Source organism: Rhamphochromis sp. 'chilingali' (genome assembly GCF_963969265.1).
Source record: "Rhamphochromis sp. 'chilingali' genome assembly, chromosome: 14".
NCBI classification, from domain to species: Eukaryota; Metazoa; Chordata; class Actinopteri; order Cichliformes; family Cichlidae; genus Rhamphochromis; species Rhamphochromis sp. 'chilingali'.
In genome coordinates this window covers 27,775,337-27,799,096 of record NC_137941.1, presented here as the reverse complement: position 1 = coordinate 27,799,096, position 23,760 = coordinate 27,775,337, and the positions used below count along the sequence as shown (strand labels likewise).

At 42.3% G+C, this 23,760-nt stretch overlaps 1 long non-coding RNA gene across 2 annotated transcripts; it reads left to right on the top strand.

Moving 5' to 3' along the window:
* Positions 1-13,340: 13,340 nt before the first annotated feature.
* On the top strand, positions 13,341-16,902 carry LOC308410195. 2 transcript variants are annotated; one of them, XR_013974139.1, is made up of 4 exons: positions 13,341-13,680; positions 13,889-13,994; positions 15,690-15,760; positions 15,863-16,902. It is a non-coding gene; the product is annotated as an uncharacterized lncRNA (long non-coding RNA). The 2 variants fall into 2 exon arrangements; XR_013974140.1 differs by having other exon boundaries at positions 13,341-13,994.
* The last annotated feature ends 6,858 nt before the right edge of the window (positions 16,903-23,760 follow it).

Below are 23,760 nucleotides of genomic sequence, written 5' to 3'. Positions count from 1 at the left end.
TCACCAAATTAACAGTGATAGAGGACCTTCATTCACATCAGAAGTAATTCAAAAGTGTGCTAAAACTCTAGCAATAGACTGGAAATATCATGTGCCATACCATCCTCAGAGTTCAGGAGTTGTAGAAAGAATGAATAGGACCATAAAAAATCGCCTGACTAAAGCAATGATAGAAACAGGAATGACCTGGATCAAACTACTTCCTCAAATCCTCTGCGAGATTAGAATGACTCCATCCGCAGCAACCAAATTATCTCCATTTGAAATAATCATGGGAAGACCGTTTCCAACACCATGGTCAGCCTCCAGAGGGGCACCGCTATTGGAAGGGGACATAGACACTGCATTGTCTGACTATGTTCATAACCTGGTAGAAACACTGAATAATAACTATCAGAAAGTTTGTCTCTCTCAGCCTCTCCCTTCCATAGATCCAACCCATCCGTGGAAACCAGGAGATGCGGTATTGGTAAAGTCGCTAAAACCAAGGGCACTCGGGGAGGCCGCGTGTTCCAGCCCCCAGACTGTACTTGCAGTGACGAGAACCAGCATCCTAACAGACGGACAACCTCAGTGGATTCATGCCAGCAGGGTTAAGACCAGCCCCACCAAACCACCTAAGGCGTCGGATCAAGTAGATGACGTCTCCGGCGAGCCAGCGCCCGGATTCAATACACCTATAGATGACGACTCAGGCGAGCCAGCGCCCGGATCCAATCCACCTACACACACACAATCACTGATTAACACACAACGCCTGAAAGAGCCAGGACTCAGAAAGCCCTCTGATCCCCCGCCTGAACAACAACAAGGTACTCGAACATCCAGCAGGAACAGAAAGCCTAGAGTACCACACAATGTCTAACCTGATAAAGATAGACTCGTTTCATCCTGATAATGGAGAAAATGAAATGCCCATTGTCATCACACGACGCTTATACGGTGTCTCTCGAACCTGGGACCAGGCCAGGAGACGACTAAAGAACTGTCTTTTTTATATATTTAGGTTATTAATCATATCTACTGCATTAATCTTAGGATTTTTATTTACTATTTCGTATTGTAAAGTGCAACCCTGTTCACGTTTCTGCAAGCCACATTTTGCTGACAATACCTCATGCTCCACTTGGCAAGACACCCACCTAGTACACTCGTCACGTTCTCTAAAATCAGTAGAAAGCAATACAGACACCACCAATAAACCATCTTATGCACCCCCTAGAACAGGAACTAACGCCTGGTATGACAATGCCAGAACAGCCGCTCGTGACTTAGGAAACAGTAACTGTTATGTCTGTTCAAAGGGTAATCCAGAACAGGTCATAGTGGGATATCCAATTTCAGGTTTTCCCTTAACAAAGATGCTATTCAAAAATGATAAAAAGGGGCCCTTAACGGTAACCCTGATTGAAGCGCTGCGAGTAGAACTAAGTCCTTTAGATTGTTTATTCATATACACAGCACAAGTCTCTAGTAAGGATGTTAGCATGATTAATGATTCTACCCACCCCTGCAACCAAATGAAGCGCCCCGAAGACCGCACTGAACCTCTTTCGCCCCCAACACAGGTGCGCCATCACCCAAATATTTTGATGACATGCATACACCGACCAAAACTTGAAAACATAAATTATGACACACAAAACTATACGTTCTTTTCTGACTCTCCAGGAGCACGCTGTAACGAAACATGGCTAGCAGCGAGTGTTGACAGGACACAATATAAACATATGTTTTCTTATATATATGCATATATAAGTACGCATTCAGATAACTCAACAATCCTGCATTCGCCCAACACACTAAACGACTCGTACTGGGGAGGCATATTAAAAGGCTTTACAGCTTCGCGCCTGACCAGACCAATCCCACATGCTTATTGGATGTGCAATAATACTCTTAGATTAGCCTTACCTGTTAATTGGACCGGTACCTGCGGTCTAGTAACTTTAGCTCAAGAACTACTGATACAACAAACCTCGGATCTGCCTGTATCCAGCAGACGGACGGAACGCTCCGCTTATTCACATAACGTTTACATAGATGCTATAGGGGTTCCACGCGGGATACCAAATGAATTAAAGGCACAAGGAGAAATATCAGCAGGGTTTGTCTCAATACTACCGTGGATACAGGTAAACAAAAATGTAGGCTGGATCAATTATGTTTATTACAATCAGCAAAGACTTACTAATTTGACCAATACGGCCCTTAAAGCCCTAGGAGAACAGATGTCTGCTGCCTCCTTAATGACCATGCAAAATAGAATGGCCTTAGATATGCTGTTAGCTGAGAAAGGAGGTGTTTGTGCTATGTTTGAAGATGTTTGTTGTACTTTTATTCCCAATAATACCGCCCCTAACGGTTCATTTACACAAGCTATGAATAAACTTGAAGCATTGCAGATAGAACTAAGAGCCAATACAGGTCACGGTCAGTGGCTAGACAAGTGGATGCAGGACACGTTTGGAAAATGGAAGGAACTCATTGTAGCCTTTGTAACAGTTGTAGCATGTATTATTTTGTTTTTGATGATTATTGCCTGTTGTGTGATACCCTGTGTACGCTCAATGATAACCCGTATAGCTACCAGTACAGCTACTTCAATGTATTTGCAATTAGCACAAATTGATCCTGAGGATGTGCCAGATCTTACCAATGATGTTCCTGATGTGTATATTGAACATTAGGTTGTGAACTATTACATTTTATGATTTGCTTTTTATATTATGTTATTACATTTGTGATTTTTCCTTTCTATTTGAGTTATTATTTTTAAAAAATAATAAAAGAGGGGAACTGTTAGGTATTTTAGTACCATGGGAGCATTTACTGGATATTGTTTTATAGTGACATTATGCAGGAAAACTCTGTCATTCAATAAGGCCCCTTTTGTTTTAGTTATTTTTCTCTTTGACCCAAGAATTGATGTGTGAGAACCACAGGCTGGTACAAGGTTGAAATACCACAGAGATCACTCCCTCAGCTACATTAGTTTCTTAATCTTTTAGACGCCTGTTGAAGGCCAAATGGTTTGTTTCAGATTTCACTAATGTAAGAACTCTTCGTTTTGTGCCTTGAAAATATGTCGCTGAGATAATCACAATTGTAGCTGAACTAATAAACTACACAAAGGATGCTTCTTCACCCAAGGGCAGGAAGACGCTGCCTTATCTTGGTCTGTACTGGTTTAAACTGATAATCTGCTGTCTCATGAATTTTACCCTCTATATAAACTGTTGTACTTGTGAATAAAGTTGAGTCACTTTGGGAAGACAATCTAAAGCAGTCTCTGTTTTCTTGTTCTCCCAAGCTGCTCCCGAGCTGCTCGTACTAACACGCTGAATGGCATGCTTGAATATTACTTGAGAATATATTTGACTGTGTTACAGACTAAGGGACATTCTCTGCTGATAGGTGAAGGTACATTCTCTGCTGATAGACGTCCACGCCTCGGAGGAAGCCGATCCACGGAGTAGGCCCTGGAAACAGTTTCCTTCAGGCGCTATATTGGAAGTTAAAACTAAATTTAATTAAACAATATTCACTCAGTATAGGCTTCTGGCGTTGGTCCATAGTGATCTTTAGTAATTAGTTTTAAAATAGGGCATATTAGTCTGACTAAATTCATTGCTGTTTATTTTGGGGGTGAATTTTGAGCTAAGAGGTTATATGTGTTCAAGACAATACGGTTTAAAGTGTTTAAAGAAGAGGTGGGTTGACTGGATGCCAGCCAGACGCTCGGTAGTGTAGGGAATTTGGTTTTTATTGAGTAGCAAAAACGCGGTTTTGGGCCTCAGATAACTAAACTGTGGGGGCAGAGTGCCCACAGTGAGGCTTTTAAAACAATTAAAGGTTTTTAGGACGGGGGACGCGGTCCCTAAGAGCGCAGCTGCTCAGCGCCGTGGCGGCGACTCCTGATCGCGGACGCGTGGTTAGGCTATTTGCTCGGTTGGTTGCCGGGGAAGTTCGAGCATCCCAAACAAACCAAAGTGGGAGACGGAGACCACTTTCTTACTGCGCCAGATTGATTGACAGGGTTGCGGACCCGGCCGGGACCACTCAACGTCGTTGGCCTGTGAGCTTTAAGTAAAGCTGAAGGCGTGGGTTTGATACTAGCGCCAGAGGTGGAGCTCCTTCCCAGCTGCGGGAAACGGTTATAAATTAATTAGTATTTAGAAATTAGACCGCGGCCGGCGAGGGCGTTCCCGACGCGTGTAATTGATCAGCAAGGCGCGGCCTGGGCTATAGATGCTTTTAAATTTGTCTAAAAGTCAGGAATACCGGTATAGAAATAAGAAGTGAAATAAAAAGATAAGCTGTTCTGGCAGATAGTGTTTTCTTATGTCTATGCGGGCCCGGGTGTAAATAGAATATAACTTACCTGTGTGTGTAAATAAGTTCTATAAATCTGTTAAATCTGAAACTCCTGCTGAACTTCCTCTCTACAAACTCTTTTCTCTTCTCTCCCTCTTTCTCTCAGATGGGATTCTGTGTGTGTATGTGTGCTGGAGAAAAAAGGAAAAGGGTCTCTCTCTGTCTCTGTGAGAGAAAAAAGGTGGGGGTCGAGTGAGCCCGCGGGAGCGAGCGTGTATGCTGCATGGGGGAGAAGAATGAGGTAGAAGGGAGTGAGAAAGAGCGAGTGAAAAGAGTAACCGAGTGTTTGGTGATTTTTTTTATTATTTCATAGGCTGTGTGTAAGAGTTTTGACTATATTGATTAAATTCTGTGGTTTTGGAGTTGGTGACTTTAGCTGTGAGAGTTGTGAAAAGAGCAGGTTTTTCTCTTGTTGTGATGTTAAGTATAAATTGAATAGACTGTGATTAATCGGTGATTTTCTGCCTACTGTGCTGCGTGGAAGACACAGAAGTGTAGAAATGTTTGTGGTTTATCTTTGTTTGACGTTTTATATAGAGTTGGTTGATTCAGGGTGATTTCTCCCGTTTAAGGGAGGAGTTGGATTATGGTTATGTTAAAGCTTTGCTGTAGGGGTATGAGTGTGAATTTTTGCTGGCTTCGCATGTTTAAATTGATGCATAGAAGTTTGTGAGTGAGAAATTGTTATTGGTGGGGTTTAAAGTTAGTAAAGAGTTAAATCAACCCTGCTCAAGAGTGGGAGTGAGTGATAATTACGGGAAATGAAGCAGGATTTATAAGGTCTTCAACTGACCCTTGGTTCAGTTCAATAATTTAGGCAGTTATGTTTATACAAATACTAAATGTATGTTTAGTGTCTTCATACAGGTGGTTTTTTCTTAACCTGGAAACCTGAGTACGGCAGCAGAAGACGAGCCAAGCTTTGGCTCAATAAATTCACGGCTGGACACCAGAGTTGTCCCCACCCCTCCTGGAAAAAAGAGAGAATGAAGTTTTAGGCGTGTTTTTCTCGCTGAACTGCTCCTGGTGCTGTGTCCCTGAATCTCACCAGTGTTAACCTCTGGCGGAAGACATGGAAAAAAAGGAAAAGATGTTCCTGGTAAATGACTGGAACAAATAAAACCACACACAACCAGAGAAAGGTATGAGAAGTGTGTGGAACAGACACATGTGCGTGTTAGTGAAATGCCTCGTTTGAGAAAAAGTTAAATTAACCCACATACAGACGCACCCATACATGCAATGAAGAAACAGCTTACATACATGTGCACGTACAAGCAAGGTTAAGGTAGCGACACTTAACATACACCTGTTTTTAAATGATATAGTTTATCCACTACTGACAAATAAACTCTCTGGGTTGCAGGACAACAACTTAACTTCAAAAGAAAAGACACTGGTCTGACCATCCAGTGAGGACACGACAAATTTAGTGATTAAAGGAGTTAAATTGTGACATGTTTTTGTTGATTGCTTAAGACAAATGATTACTGAATGACAGAAAATTCCTTTTTAGGTTTTTAAACATGATTTTAAGAATTTGAACACGTACCTGTGTTGTCCTGCCAACTTGGGGGGGGGTTATGAGTTGATTATATGGTGAGAAAAAACAAAAAAAGGGGGGAGAGGAGGCCCCGTTGTTTCTCCCCTCTCTGGGTAACACAGCCAACACAACATCATTTTCCTGTTCGCCTGTGGTTGTTTTGTTTTTGTTTTTTCTGAAAGCCGAAGCTGACCTGGACTCCTACCCTCCCCTCTACCATCATTGCCCTCTCCGCTACCATCTTTGACCCTTTGACCCCTGAAGGCCACAGCAGCTGGACTCACAACAACAACTTGAGGATGTCAACAGTGCTGCAGAAAGCAATCTCATGCAGCGGAGATGGAGAACGCTAAAGCTTCAGCTGACAGAGCTGTGACGAGACGCGCATTAAGCCCGGAGGAAAAGGGAGGGTGAGCAAAAGAATGCTGACCTCTGATAAGAGCCGAACAGCAGAGCTGCAGAAGGCCGTGGAGCAAAGTAAGGACAACATAAATAGACTCCAATCTGACGAGGAAGGAAAAGACTCTGAGGTTTTTGCCCTCAGTAAGAGCTCAAGGCATGAGAACAGAAATTGAGCATGGCTCCGGAGGAGCTGGCTGGTAATCGAACTCATAAGTCAGACTTGTAGTTTGACGTAAAGGACTTGAAATCAGGCGGAAGCTTGCTGGAGCAGGAGGTCGTCAGACCTGACGCAAAGCTCCAACAGCAGGAGCAAACCCTGAAAGAGCTACAGAAGCAAAAGGGTCAAGTTACAAGGAGAAGATGCAGGCAGCTGCAACAACGGATGCAAACAGACCCAAAGAGGAGGGCAGGACCCCAGGGCATGCTTCAGGCCGCTGGTTTACCTAAACAACAGAACAGGAAGGTGATGAACACAAACATACACCAACACACAAACACACACTTCTGCATGCGCCGACGTAGAATGAAGAGAAACACACACATGAACACTTATGCACTCGTTGAGTGAGTGAAAACTGATACACACCCACGCACCAAAATCAAAATGTTGATTCAATTCACTAGGAAGTGACACACAATGCTCCAGCTGCTGCAATGAAGAATGCTTTACTGACAAAGGCTCAATGCTGCACACAACAAATTCAAATACAGAATCTGCTACAATAATAAGCCCAGAGGGCATTTGTGTGGTCTGGGGAGCAGAGTCCGGAGCGGTTTGGTTAGGAAAACGATGCCTGTGCGAGATATCTGGGGCTTAAGGCCTCGACTCAATTGTTTACTGTACACTAAAAAAAGAAGAAAAGAAAACAGCCTGAGCAGTGGTGCAGAGTGAAAACGATGAATTAACAGTGTGAGTCTTATTTCAGAGCGCCACATCATTGTGATGGAGATTTAATAAAAGGAGGAACACACGGACAAAGAAGAAGAGAAAGGGGGGGCAGCCCTTGACCACGATTGCCTGAGGTATTAAAGATCTGTACTAAATTCTGGTTTCCAGTGTGAGAAAAGTCACGCAGTGCCAGTAGTAGAGCTAGGTTGAGTGATGATTCTAAATTACTGTAAGTAAATCATCGTACACCCGTTCAAGTTTCATGATAACTGGGATCTAGACTTTGTTGAACTCTAGGCAATTTGAACAGCTAAGATTTGAGTGACCAAGTAGCAGTTGAATAAAAGTTATTGAATAAGTGTTGAGATAAACTGGCAGAATTAAGAGAATTAAAACATTTCAAGAGCTCAAATTACTTAATATGGAAACGGTTCTATTTTGTTTCACGAACGCAAAATATATAGGTTTATGAATATGAAAAGGTTGAGGTGGTGTTGATTTGACTCTGTGTAGGTTTAGGTTGGTATTTTTACTGATAGGAGGAATATTCAGTGACAAGTCCTAAGACCCGGGCGTCTGCATTTTTGTTTTTGTTATCTTTCATTTTATTTTGTTTTATATTTTGAACAGTGCACTGATTTTTGTTTCTGAATCTTTTCTTTAAGCAGATCTGCACATCGGAAATTACAAGCATTACACGTCGGCGAGAAAATTGTTGTAAGTGAGTTTCTCCGCATTGAAATGGGCTCTGGAGGAAACACTTAGGGGGACAATTAGAAATGAGAGTCCCTGTCTAAAAAAGGATTCAGCGAGGTAATCCGATCTCAAGTTCTTGTTTTTCTTTTTGAAATGACGTCATTTTGCTGAGGGCGGAAATCTAAATGCGGCGAGGGTTTCCACTATCAGCAAAGGAAAGAATGAATGAATGAATGGATGAAAGACTGGAAATAAAAACAAACGGACTGACTGGTAAAGGATGACAAGACTTGACTACGACTCAAGGTTAACCTCCACCTAGATAGAACAAGAGGGTGGATGAATTTATGTGTGTTTCTTTTTACAGGAGTAGAAGGATGACAAAATATTCGAGGATGAGTGAACTTTTAAATGCCATTTTTGTGTCGTGTGTTGCTTACAGAGGTAACTGCGCAGCGTTAACATTTACATTTTCTTCTCTACAGCGTTACAGTTCTTAATGTTTTCTTCTGACAGGAAATCTTTTTATAGCACCTCTGGAATGTGGATGCCTGACTGCGGTCAATGTGCTGCTAATGTTTGCTTTGCTTTTGTTAAGAATGCGTGAGAGGGGTGCAGTAGAAAACAGACAAGTGACATGAAAACAAGTAATAATAACAAATAACAAATTTGGGGACAGTTTGACGTAGAGCTCACTAACTGGCCATTAGGGGGCTCTGAGTGATAAACTAGTGGAGTAACATTGCCCAAGTGTGAATAAAACAAATTGTGGCAATAATAGTGATTTAATGATCGGAGAAAACCTGAACATGATACTTGTCTGTTGTGCTGAATCTTTCATTACTCTGATGATTTAAATAAGCTGTTTGATTTAACAGATCTGATTGATATATTGGAGGTATTGACTTCGAGTGCAGAGGGTTAAATGCATGCACGCTTACACACATAGGCATAGCATAGGATTGGAATACATATAGTTAACAACATTAGGTTAGGAGAGCCAGCGCGGGAGAGGGGTTGGCTTCTGTCTCTTGCAGAGAAAGGAGTAGACACCAGAACAATGAGGTTTCGAGGAGTGCGTGGATGAGACGTGAGCGGAAATGGCACTGAGAGCTATGCTACTGAGCTTCCAGGGGATGGAGAGGAGGAACACCTCAAATCTTCAGCAGCGTTGGAACATGAAAACCGGAAGGATGGAGGGAGCGTGCCAAGCTCCGGAAGTAATAGTTCTGCTTCCAGTGGTCTCAAGGTGAATGAGCAGAGAGGGGAGCTCAGGGAAAGGCGCATTCCAAGTCACAACACGGGTGGTAAACAGAGGCAGAATAATCCTCTGCAACGTGGCTGGCTCGCTCAGTAGTCTACCTGGCGAGTCGAAGAAAGAAGAATCCGAGGGCGTTTCTTCACTCCAAGAGGAGGTGGCAAGGAGGCCTGAAGCGTGACAGGCTGAAACTCGAGTCTAAAGCTAAAAGAACAACAGGTGAATTGCCCAGACGCAGAGGTCTATCCGCTCCAGAGCCCGAACCGATCAAATCGTCGAAAAAAGTCAAGCGTGCGGTTGGTTCAGGTGGGGATGATGGGTGTCTCAAAGCCAGTGGCAGAGTCGAGTTTGGGTATGTTAATGGGTCCACGACGGCGTTCACATTCGATTTGTGTGAGGTAATTAAATGCTCGGGTGACGGTAATAGCTGGAGAACATATAATGTGTGGGTTTGTTATCATCCAATGATGTGTTACCCTAAGTCGGTGTGGGGCCCATCATGGGATAGTGACATCTACACTTATATAACGGATCAGTGGTGTTCTTGGCAGGATGTGGTCGCGTGGACAGGAGTAGGATGGCAGCCAACAGTGCCACCGGCCCTTGAAGGAATAGCTATTCAGAGAGATTATTCTGTTACAAAAAACCCTATTACTCTTTCCCTAGGACCATGGAGTGAACTCCCTGAACCTGGGTTTGATGGAGGTGCGTTTTATCTAGTAGTAGGGGTAGATAAAGTAGGGACAGATCCATTCGAGTTAATTCGGGTGAATTTATTCAATCCCAGGTTTAAACCGCTGGGGAATGACTCTGCACTGAATCTCACAGAGCAAATGGATCCCTTAGAGACAGTTATGTTCATTATAATGTGTTGAGACTCTCTAATCTCACTAGGGACGCGGTGGAAGGCCTTGCAGAACAATTAGGTCCGACGTCGTTAATGGGAATCCAAAATCAAATGGCGCTGGACATGTTATTGGCTGAAAAGGGAGGCGTGTGCGCGATGTTTGGGGACTTATGTTGCACCTTTATTCCCAACAATACAGCTCCGGACGGAACGGTCACGCGGGCGCTGGAGAATTTGAAAGCGTTATCTAGAACCATGCATGAGCAATCAGGCGTGAACTCGAGGCTGGGAGACTGGATCACATCTGTTTTTGGGCAATGGAAGGGTGTGTTTATGTCTGCCATGTTTTCTCTTTTAGTTTTTCTAGGTATATTGCTGATCGGGTGTTGTCTCATTCCTCTGGTAAGGCAGGTGTTGGGTAATCTGGTGAGCAGGGCCATAGCTTCTGGTTCAGCTGGGTGAGCTGGTCCGGAACATATGATGCCGTTGCGAGAAGCCGCCTGGACGGAGGAGTGACACAACATCTGGGTAAAAGTTGGCCTTTTTTCTAAAGGCCAAAGAGGAGGAGTGTGACCAGGAGATATTTTATTTTGTATTCTTATAATCAGTTATCATTGATTAATCATTTACCATTGTTGAATCTGTTGACAGAATAATCTTTGAATCACATCTATGTTACTTTGAGCAAATATTAATGCACACAGATGATCAGTACTTGGACACCAGCCTGTCTGCGTTCAGTTCTGCACGTACGCCGGCCTGTAACCACATGCACGCACTTATATAACACACGCACGTTTACACTCACACTTAGTAATAATAGGAGGGTCGTCTGAGGACAGTTTTTCTGATAGATACACTTTCACAAAATGCACAATGTAATACACACTTGTTTTTCTTTAAGAGTAGCAGTTGATGTCTATATTAGGACAAGGTTTTGAAGAGGAGGGCAATTGTTATCATTTCCAGTAAAGATCTAACTGTGATGTCATAATGGTAATATAAGGAGACGGGACGGTCCATTCGACGAAGGATTGTATTGCAAATTGTCTTTCCCACACTGACTGCGCAAAGTGTGTAATAAAGATCACTATTTTTTGACACCTAAAAGGACTGAGCTTGCTTTCTTCTCTTACCTGAATCGAACGAACCATAACAACGTCAAGGTGACAAAATGCCTGCTGCTCAGTCTATACTTTAGTGTTCAATTCAGGGATCACGCTGTTAATTTTGGTCGCTATTTCAAACATTTCAGAGATTAAAAAATGATGGCTTGGATTTTCACGAAGGAGGCGCACTCATAACTTATCGAGTGACACCATTGACCCAGCCACCTGGTGGCATTCAGTCTATGTCAAATTTTCTGATCACTTTGGATCACTTGGAACCTTGGTGCAGTAGTTACTGAAAAACTACATGGTACTATAACCTACTGGAAAAACAGGGGTAGGTACTAATGGAAAACAGGCAATTGTGATGGCTGCCACATCAAAGCCCTCTAAAAGCACTAAAAAAATATCAGCAGGTATGCAGAAATAAAAAATGGCTTTCGGTTTCTAAATTTTAACAGTGATTGATGTTTAATGTGATTCTACACAGCAAAATCTCCAGTGTTAAATTAACACTGGAGAGTGTCTATAAGGGTCCACACCTCTGAGTGTTAAATACAACACTGTTGAGTGTTAAATTAACACTTTTGACAGTGTTATATGTTTAAAAGTAACCTAGTCAGTTTTGAAGATTAACAATGGCTAACACTGAGCAGTGCTGATTTTCTAACACTGGAAAATAACTCAAAATGTTAGAAATATTCCAGTGTTAGAAAATCAGCACTGCTCAGTGTTAGCCACTGTTAATCTTCAAAACTGACTAGGTTACTTTTAAACATATAACACTGTCAAAAGTGTTAATTTAACACTCAACACTGTTGTGTCGACCCATATAGACACTCTCTAGTGTTAATTTAACACTGGAGATTTTGCTGTGTAGCCTCTTTAGTTAGATTCATTTTAAATTTTGGCCCTCGAAGATAAATGGGCCCTAGTGACAGTTCGTTGCTGCTACAGGTGATTGTTTTACTCCTTTAGCAATGGCTTAAAAAATAAAGAAATCACACTGACTATTTGTCTCTTAATCATAGGGCCTTGAATTCTCTATACATGACAGTGAATATTTTAAAGACATTAGCTTGAAACTTATCTTTCTCATACAGTTTATTTAATGTTTCAAAAGCCTCTTCAAAAATGCACTGTATTTTCATTTTCTATCTGTTACACACGAAGACTGAGACCAGCCAGATTCAGAAGACTGTGAGCTGCCTAAAGCTGCAACCAAACAGCTTTCCAAACAATGATCTGGACCTGAAACATCCAGAGCCTGAAAGGGTAAATATAATCCAGTGTACCACTTAATGAACTAATAATTTAATCTATCATCATTCCTTATGGATGCTGTGTGTGTGTGTTTGGCAGTCACCTGGGTGTGATGTGATTTACATGGACCGTGGCTTGTAGGTCCTTTTCATTGTTTCAAAGTGCAAGTCTGGATAACATCTGAGTGTGTGTGTGTGTGTGTGTGTGTGTGTGTGTGTGTGTGTGTGTGTGTGTGTGTGTGTGTGTGTGTGTGTGTGTGTGTGTGTGTGTTAACCACCCAAATGTGACTTAGGAGGACCACACTGTTATTGGGGGACTCCGTCAAAGTTTGCTTCATGGTGACATCACTCTGGTTTTAGGAGGGGTCTTCTCGTATTTCTTGACAGTTTGACCTACAGCATGCAGAACTGACTGCATGTGCTTTGTTTCTATGTTGAAATTTTTTGAAACTCAGGCTTGAACATTAAGATAGATAGTACTATACAACTTCTTAACTTGTTTTAGGCACTTTTTACTGCTGTAGTGCATGGGTTCTCTCTGGCTGTGTACTCTGGCTTCTTCCCACAGTCCAAAGATGTAGCTTATGGGGTTAGGTTAACTGGTGATTCAAAACTGCCCTTTGGTGTGAATGCAAATGCTTGTCCTTCCATGTTAGACTGGTGATCTGTCCAGGTTGTACTGCCCTATGGTAGCTGGTATAGGCCCCAAACCTGCTACCCCACAATCCTGATAAGGATAAGTGGAAGAGGATGGATGATTGCAAAGGAATCAGTTGTTAATTATTGTAGCCAGTATTTTTTTCAGAAGAAAACATTTCTTGAGCGGAAAGGGCCCCCCCACCCCCACCCCACACACACACACACACACACGCAAATTAAAAACAGAAGCACAGGCCTGCCCAGTTGCAAGAAGAGCACTTGGTCTAATCTTTGTGCCATCTTTTCTTTGTTGCAGGATCTTGATGAAGAAATGCCTCAGCAAGGCTCAGAAGCCATGCATTCTTCTTCAGTGCAAGATTTTGAGGAAGTAACATTGACCTAGGACAAATTTTAATGAATGTTTCTCATGCACGATGTGTACCTTACGCTATTTGCCGATAGTGAAATGGTTTATTCATCCTCTTGAGTGATGCATTTTTAGTAACTGTCAGATTACTGTTCTTTTGTCTTCATTTTCTATCTGTTACACACGAAGACTGAGACCAGCCAGATTCAGAAGACTGTGAGCTGCCTAAAGCCGCAACCAAACAGCTTTCCAAACAATGATCTGGACCTGAAACATCCAGAGCCTGAAAGGGTAAATATAATCCAGTGTACCACTTAATGAACTAATAATTTAATCTATCATCATTCTTTATGGATGCTGTGTGTGTGTTTGGCAGTCACCTGGGTGTGATGTGATTTACATGGACGAAGTTTATTAGTTGATATCTGCAACTGAATTGAAAACACCTCACCTTTCCAACTGTCCAAAACAAATAAATGTTGCAATATTTTGCTAACAGTTTCACAATCATCGTCTGGTGTGCACAACAATATCATCTTTGGACAAGTGCATTCAGTGTGTGGGACCGGTTTCCTCCCTCAAGTGGCTTGGCTATAAGTGCAAAGGTGAGACATTTAGTGAATAGGTACAGTGTATAGTAAAAAGCATTAATAGAGTTCAACAAGTTAAGACTAGCTGAAATGAACACTGCTCCCTTTTTAATTAATGGGTGGTCACGTCTAATTAAAGAAATGTAGTATTACCTCATTGGTGCAGGACCTTGTAAAAATGGTATACTTGGGATTGTCCTCAATTCCCCATTCCATAACATAAACTGCTCAAAATAATAAAGGGAACACTTAAACAATGCGATGTTACTCCAAGTCAGAACACACTTCTGTGAAATCAAACTGTTCACTTAGGAAGTAACACTGACAACCAGTTTCACATGCTGTTTTGCAAATAGAGTAGACAACAAGTGGAAATTATAGTCAATTCACCATAATAAAGGACTGGTTCTGCAGGTGGTGACCACAGACCACTTCTCAGCACCTATGCTTTCTGGCTGATGTTATGGTCACTTTTGAATGCTGGCGGTGATTTCATTTTAGTGGTAGCATGAGACGGTCTACAACCCACACAAGTGGCTCAGGTAGTGCAGCTCATCTAGCGTAGCACATCAATGTGAGCTGTGGCAAGGTTTGCTGTGTCTGTTAGTGTAGTGTCCAGAGCATGGAGGTGCTACCTGGATGTGGAGTAGGCCATAGGAGGGCAACAACCCAGCAGCAGGACCGCTACCTCCACCTTTGTGCAAGGAGGAACAAGAGGAGCCCTGCAAAATGACCTCAAACAGGCCACAAATGTGCATCTGTCTGCTCAAATGGTCAGAAACTGACTTCATGAGGGTGGCTTGAGGGTCCAGCGTCCACAGGTGGGGATTGAGCTTGCAGCCCAACACCATGCAGGATGCTTGGCATTTGCCAGAAAACACAAAGTTTGGCAACTTCGGCACGGGCACCCTATGCTCCTCACAGCTGAAAGGAGGTTCAAACTGAGCACGTGACAGTCTGGAGATGCCGTGGGGAACGTTCTGCTGCCTGCAACATCCTCCAGCATGATCATATTGGCAGTGGGTCAGTAATGGTGTGGGGTGGCATTTCTGTACCTGCCAGAGAGCCTGACTGTCATTGGGTAACAAGATGAGATCCTCGGACCCTTTGTGAGACCACATGCTGGTGCGTTTGACCCTGGGGTCCACCTAATGCGAGACGACACTGGACCTCATGTGGCTGGAGTATGTCAGCAGTTCCTCCATGACAAAGGCATTGATGCTATGGACTGGCCCGCCTGTTCCCCAGACCTGAATCCAATTGAGCACATCTGGGACATCATGTCTCACTCCATCCACCACAAACTGTCCAGGGGTTGGCAGATGCTTTAGTCCAGGTCTTGGAGGAGATCCTTCAGGAGACCATCCGCCACCTCATCCCGAGCATGCCCAGGCATTGTAGGGAAGTCATACAGGCATCTGGAGGCCACACACATTCAACTACACACTTTCATGCCATTCAACTACCTAAAGAACAAAGTATTTAATAAGAATAATTCCTTCATTCACATCTGGGATGTCCTTTTTTTTGGGGGGGGGGGGGGGGGGGGATTAGCAGTGTATGTGTAGTCATTAAAATATCCTTAAGTGTGAACAGTTTGGTTTTGTTTTTTTTTTTCAGCATTTGACATTACTGCAATGCTTTGACAAAAAACTACTTCACTTAAATAGAACTGCAAAGCTAAATTAAGTCTATCAAAATGTGTTTCAGTTTGTTTAGGGGTCTGGCACAAATCTTGCCTTGCAAAATTGGCAAATCAGAATTGCCACCAGTCAACACAGGTGTGTATCCCATTCATATTTGGCTTGACTTTGTTTTTCAGTTTATTTTTTACCTGTCTAAAGTATTGATCAATTAAAATAACTTTTGTTCTTACATTCCAGAAAGAAGAAATTTCTGAATATTCAGGGGAGGATGGATTGCCACATTCAGTTCTGGATCAAATATCAAGCGATGATGATGGCAACCACAGCATATCAGAAGAAGAATATGTGCCAGATTCAGAGTCATATGATGAAGATTCAGATGAAGACATCTCATTATTGCCAAGCACATCAAAAGGTCTGCTATGCCAAAATGACATCTCCAAAGCGCATGAACAATCAGATTCAATGAATTTAATCCACAACTTGACAAAGGACAAGCCACAAGATAAAAGTGAGCTTTGCGAAACTGAATCAGAAAAAATGACTTTAAGTAAAAGAAATTACTGCTATTTTTGTGGCAAACCACAAGCTAAAATTTCCCGCCACCTGAAAACGCACAAAACGGCTCCTGATGTTGTGCATGCATTTTCCCTGCCTAGAGACTCAAACGAGCGTAAAAGTCTGTTAGAGAAATTGAGAAATAAGGGAAATTTTAAGCATAATGCTGCAGTTTTGCATGGTGGAGTGGGACCACTGAAAGTGAAGAGAAGACCCAAGATTAAAGCAGTAGAGGGAAAGTTCGCTCATTGCTTTTATTGTCAAGGGATGTATGTTCGCAAGGATCTTTGGAGACATGTCCGCAGATGTCCGAACAAACCAAAAGATGACACGGATAAAGAACCTGGAAGAACCAAAGTACTCGGCCTGGCTTTAACTCTGGAGTCTCAGTGTTATCCGCAGGTGTCAAGTGGAGTCTGGAAGGTTCTTGCTGTTATGAAACAAGATGAGATTGCCTCAGCTGTGCGAAATGACTTTACTGTTATTCAGTTTGCCCAGTCCCTCTACAATAAACATGGACAAGACCCTACAAAGTATGATTATATACGACAGAAGCTTCGTGAAGCGGGACGTTTGTTGTTGTGTCTGCGCACAGAATTCTCAGTGCATAACATGGAAGAAGCTATTAAGCCTGCTAATTTCCAGAGAGTTGTGCAAGCAGTAAAGAAAGTTTCAGGTTTTGATGAAGAGACACTGTCATACAAAACTCCAAGCCTTGCGCTGAAACTGTGACATACACTGCATAAAATGTCTGACATTATCCATTGTCGTGCCCTCATGACAGAGGATGAAGCCCTAATCAAGTCCACTGATGCGTTCAAGAAGTTGTATGTCTCCAAATGGTCCGAGATGGTGTCTCACCGTGCCTTGAACACACTGAGTGAGGCAAAGTTTAACAAGCCATCAACATTGCCCTTTACAGAAGATGTTCGGATTCTCCATCACTACCTTCAAAAATCTGCAGAAAGTGCCTTTTGCAGCTTGGAGAACGAAGCCACAGCTCAGAATTATGCCCAACTTGCACAAGTTACACTCTCACAAATCATTGTGTTCAACCGAAGACGTTCTGGAGAGGTTTCAAAGATGCGCCTCAAAAGTTTTCTTGAAAGAGACAAAACAGCACTCCACACAGATGTTGCCATGGGGCTCTCAGAAATGGAACAGAGACTCTGTAACTATTTCTGTAGAATAGAAATAATGGGAAAAAGGGACAGAAATGTTCCAGTTCTGCTAACACCAAGCATGCTGGATGCTCTGTCACTACTGGTTAGTAGGAGGCCTGACTTTGGTATTTGTGCCACTAATATCTACCTCTTTGCAAGACCCCGATCAATGAGTCATTACAGAGGAATGGACTCCTTGCGTGTTCATGCACACCAGTGTGGAGCAAAGCAGCCTGAGTATCTAAGATCGACACAGCTCAGAAAACATGTTGCCACACTCTCACAAGTCCTTAATTTGAAAAACAACGAACTTGATCAGGTTGCAGATTTCCTGGGTCATGATATCCGCGTTCACCGCGAATTCTACAGATTACCAGTTTCCACAACACAGCTGGCCAAGATTTCCAAACTGCTTTTAACACTGGAAAAAGGACATCTTTCCCAGATCCAGGGGAAATCACTGGATGAGATCAAAATAGAAGGTTTGTATTGAAAGGAGCAAATATTAGGGCAGTAGTTGAATATTATGCTTTATCAACAGAATTAAAACCTAAAAGCACAGACCATTCTGTTAAATGTCCATGATTTAAGGTTCTTGAAGTCTATTGTTTCATCACTTTGCAACATTTGGCAAACTGCAGAGTGGTGGCCTTAAATAGTAAAACTATGTACTATAATTTCCAGTATTTGTTCTGTATTTTGTCATATCTTGTTGTTAATGTGAGGTTTTTGGGGGGGTTGTGTTTGGTTTTTTGTTTTGTTTTGTTCCCCCCCCCCACAGTTTCTCAGATGAAATTGCATTAAGTGATGCTGAAACAAAGGACAGTGAGAGTGAATCAGATGATGATGACACAGCACTCACAATGTCGGCGTGTGGCACCAGTGAGCCTGTACATGCAGTAGCTGATTCCACAAACACAGCGCAGCTCCAAGACACTGTAGATTGTGGTAAGTTACCACTAGCTTGGTTTCTGTGGATAAAATGTTTGTTACAAATATTAAAACTTAAATCAAATTGTGTAATCAGCAGATGAAGGACCACTCACAATGCCTGCAGCAAGTGAGACTGCTGCTCCCTCTGAAGGTAAGGGGTGCAGTTGGTTCTCTAAGCTTATTATTGTTTCATCACTTTGCAACATATGGCAAACTGCAGAGTGGTGGCAAAAAGTCACTTGGATGAGTGACAAAATGTTTCTCCCACTGAAAACGCTACGTCCAGATTAACAGAATCAACGTTTTGGGATTTACTTACCTGGATGATTGAGCATGCATCAAGAGACTTTTATTCAACTTTTTATTCAGTCTTTTATTCACAGCGGAACACTAAATGTTGTCTCATTTTAGAAATTTGATAAATTTTCTGATGGGCCTGGGCCCCCCTTCCCTGGCGGGTCGCGGAGGGTGGGAGTGCCTACTGGGGTCAGCGGGGGAGCTGGCCCCAGGGAGGGGTTACCTGCCCCTCCCTTCCTTCCCTCCCCATCTCCAGCTGTCTCCCTCTTCCCGCTCCTCCACAACCACCCACACATGCAGGGCCTTGGAGTGGGGGTATGTCACCAGGGTGCAGAGGAGGCTACCCCCCCCCCCCCCCCCCCCTGTCCCCTTCTGGCTGCCTCTGCCTCAATTTTATCCCACAACTTAGACATTCACATTATTCACACTCTCATTACACATACATATAGGATCTTGGGGGTGGGCACAATCACGGAGTCCAAATCACCATCAGGGTGTATACCTCACCCCTGACGTCGTTGCCCACCTCTCAATTTTAAATACACTTAGTCATTGAGGGCTAGCAGGAGGGACTATGCGCTTACCTGCTGCTCCTTGGCAGGTAGCTCCATGCCCTCCTGGGTTTTAATTGCACCTTAGAACACATATGCATCAACACTACAATGAGCGGGTGGAGGGAGGTTTGGAGTCTTCTCCCACCCCCATTCTCTGCGGCCTGCTGGAGCGGGAGGGCTAGTAGGAGGAGTTGGCCGTCCGACTGCGGTCTGGGGTGTGGGGCCTCCCTGCTGCTGCGGAGTCGGGGTGGTCTGCCTCTCCCCACCGCAGGGAAAAGGGTAACACCACCTGGGTCTGGGTGCAATTCCCCCCTCCAGGGGCAAGGGTACCTAGACCCGGTTTGTAGAGTACGCTTGGGGAGTGTGATTGTGTGTACAGCGTCTCTTTATGTCTGTCTCCACGTTGGTTGAGTGTGGAGTGAGTGCATATGAGAGCATGAGGGTGGGAATGGATGTTTGTGTCTGTGTGTGCCTGTATGTCTGTGTCTATATGTCAGGTTGGGTATCAGACGCCACCTCTCTGGGGACACCTCAGGCCCTCCAAGGTTTGGAGGCCTATCTCCACCCACCACCACTTCCCCTGCCGGTGGCGGACTCCCTCAGGTGTCGGTGTGTTGGTGGTTCTTTGTGTCTGGGGGTGGGCGTCCGGGTACACACCGGCTCACTCCTTGGCGGCCGCTTGTCGGGGCCCGGGGCTCGCTCGGGCCCCTTTGGAGGTGGGGTGCCCCCGGCCTCTCGGCCTGGGGCTCGGTCACTCAGGCACAGCTGGGGGCCGGCGGAGCTCACGGGCGCGTCACTGCAACTCCCCCTGACTTCTGCTCCGCGGCTGCTGGGCGAGCCCTCATCTGGGACTCTCCTCAGCTCTTACTGGAACAGTGGCGCGGCTGCCCCTCTGTTGGTCTTCCATGGTCTCTTGTGTTCTGGGGGCCTCTGGATGTCTGGAGTTTTGATCTCCTCCATACCCGCTTCACACCCTGGAGGACGGGGCTGTGGCCCCCCCACACTCCCTAGCAGATCATTACATGGAGAAACCTTTGGAATGCAAGCATGCTGATCCACACAGGTATGCACACATGGGTATTCACAGACGCGGACTAAAGCTTTCTTGGCTGCTGCCTCAAAGCACACTGTGCGCTGTCTATCTTGCGTGCTGCACAATATCATTTATTATTTAGTAAATATTGATATCTATGACTAGCTAGTTTATTGTGATGGTGCTTTGTTTTCTCTATTATTATGTTACTCTTTGTTGTTTGCTGTCTCCTCTGTTTGTTTTTTTTGTTTGTTTGTTTTTTTCTCCATACAGGTGACCCAGGAGTTCTTTTTTTTTTCTCTCTCTCTCTCTTCCCCCCCCTTCTCACCGTCTCTTCTCCCCTTTGGTTTTCTTTCTTTCTCTCCCCCTCTTTCTCTCATTCATTCCCCCTGTCCTATTTATTAAAAAAAAAAAAAAAAAAAAAATGACAAAGGATGAACTGAAGCTCTGCCATCACGTAATGTCGCATACTGCTGTTTCTGATGTCATTTAAAAAAAAAAAAAAAAAAAAAAAGAAATTTGATAAATTTTCAAAGAGAATTTTAGCTCGTTTTGATATTGATGGTAGCAACACATTTCAGAAGTTAGTACAGGGTAGCATCCATTCTTTTAACAAGCAAATGTTTTTTGTTTTTTTTGTTTGTTTTTTTGTTTGTTTTAACTACTACTACTTTATATATCTTCCAGAGAAAAATGCTGCTTAATCCCACAATTCCCGAAGAGCTCCCAAAAACATGTGGTCCAAGGCTGAGGTTGCTGCAGTGATGAGGCATTTTAAAGACCACATAAACGAAGGGAAACTAGCCACCAAAAATGAATGCAGTCATTGCAAATTGGTAGAAGATCCGGTGTTGGCAGGAAGAACAGTTCAAAACATAAGAGATTTTGTAAGAAACAGAGGATTAACTGCAAAAAGGCAGAAAAAAATGAACTAAAATAACTGTTTAGCCAGATGTGGTTTTACATCTTGGTCAGATTGCCAATTGTTGTTAACACTGATGTTCTGTTTAAAGAAAAAAAAGTTCTTGTTAAATACAGAAGCAGTTTGTATTTCATAATTTTTACATTTAATTTATTTAGGTTTTTTTTTTGACGGGTTATATTTAAAATAAAAAATTATAAATGCATATTTTCTCCCCTTAATATTTACCTTTAAACTATTAAAATTCATTTTAAATGTTTTTAATTTTTCTGTTTTCTATATTTTTATATTTCTGTGGGAAGCGTGGGCATTTTTGTCCATAGATTTCTTTTTTTATTTATGGTTAAAATTAATGTTCAGATCCAAGAACACTAATAAAATGATGTTCCAGTAATCCTGTGTCCTGTCAGATGTGTATTCATGGTAATGATGAGCTATTTAAATATTACATCATTGTCCCTTTAAAGACCCAATATTGTTTTTTTTGGACCTCATAAAACACATTGTTGTCAAGTGGACAATGTCTCCAGAAAACACAATAGAGTCTGGTTGGTGTGTATCAGTGTATCTAGACTTCTATAGGGAGTGTATGAGGTCTGAAGTGACCCAAATTTTTTTCAGATTTTTTCGAACACTTTAACCTCGCTCCCTTGGCTCTAAGTCCTTTGAAAAGGGTAGTCCACTTAAACCACCACCGGGCGGATTGACGTAGGATAGTCCCTCCATACCACATAGACCCGTATGTGTGTGTGTGTGTGTGTGTGTGTGTGTGTGTGTGTGTGTGACAGAGAGAGAGAGAGAGAGAGAGAAAGCCTTTTAATGGGATGATCTCATTGTAAGATTTAAATTCAATATATGTAGACTGGTTGACTGAATTGGATCTTGTGTGTGTGTGTGTCTCTGTGCATGTGTGTTTCCTTATGTGTACATATTTGTGATTGTGTGGCTGTTATATTTTTTTTTGCTGATTTTTATATATATATATTTGAGGGACCCTCAGCATGTTCAGCATTTTTTCAGCTGTCCATTTTGCTTTTCCAATTTTTCTGTTTAAGTTATTACTGTTGTGCTAAATCATACTATTTCTGCTATTTTATAAGATTTGTGCTAAATATAGTATTTCTGCCAAATATAGTATTTCTGAATAATTATAGTTTTTCTACCAAATCATAGTATAGTATTTTTGCTTTTTATAGGATTTTTATAGGATATTTATATTGCTTAATATAGTATTTCTGCTTTTTATAGTATTTGTGCTAAAACATAGTATTTCTAGTAAATGTAGTATTTATGCTTAATCATACTATTTCTATATATTACTGCCAGGTCCCCAGGCAGCCAATCCTCTGTGAGGCCTGAGACATTCAAATTTACATATCAGGGCGTGCACGGCTTCCCAGCCAGCCAATCATATCTTAGGGATGAGACATTCAAATTTACAAATCAGGGCCTGCACGGCTTCCCAGCCAGCCAATCATATATGTGGGCTGAGGCATTCAGATTTGCATATTGGGGTCTTCGTGGCTTCTAAACCAACCCGTCATCCATGTCATATATCTCTAAAAATTCATATTTTAATGATAAATTGTCAACACTTGACAATTTCCCCATCTCTTCTGAACAAAACGATCTAAGAACGACCGCTCTAACCCCTACGGTTAGGTAATTATGGCCATTTGTTTGAGGGGAATCCTCACTATGAGAAATAGACTACAAAAATCCTGTTTCTCTGTGCTGCGTGTGTACACCTGTTTTGGCGGGGAAAAGTACACAGCCTCTCTGATTGGTGGATTCAAATTCAGCAGCTCCGAGGCTGCTTGACTGACCTAGAAACTTGCTTCTCTCTCCCTGTGTGTGTGTGTGTGTGTGTGTGTGTGTGTGTGTGTGTGTGTGTGTGTGTGTGTGTGAGTGAGTGAGTGAGTGAGTGAGAGAGAGAGAGAGAGAGAGAGAGAGAGAGAGAGAGAGAGAAAGACCCTCTTTAGGGCAGCATCTCATAGTTTGATAAAAATATAATATATTCAGAATGGCTGACTGGCATAGACCCTGTGTATGTGTCTCTCTCTTTACATTTCTGAATTTCTTTTTTTTCTTTTTTTTTTTATATTTCTTGTCATTTTACTTTTCCAGTATTTTCACTTAAGTTATTACTGTTCTGCTCAATCATAGTATTTGTTCTAAATCATTGTTATTATGCTATATTGTAGTATTTCTGCTAAATCATAGTATTTCTACTATATTATATTTTTCTTTCTAAATATAGCATTTCTGCTATATAATTGTATTTCTGCTATGTTGTAATATTTTTGCTAAACTAGAGTATTTGTGCTGAAACATAGTATTAATTTAAAATTACAATATTCATAGTTCATCACAGTGTCTCTGGTAAATCACAGTATTTCTGCTATGTTGTACTATTTTTCTAAATCATAGTGTTTCCGTAATGTTTAAGTATTTTTGGCTAAATATATATTCTTTCTGTTATCTTATACTATTTCTCCTAAATTCTTGTATTTTTGAGAAGTTATCATGTTTCTGGCAAGTTACAATATTTCTGCTAAGTTCTGCTATGCTATTGTATTTCTGCCAGGTATTATGTTTCCTCTAAGATATTGCAGTTCTGCAAAGTTATTACATTTTAGCAAAGTTCTTTTGCTTCTGCAAAGTTTTTACAATTT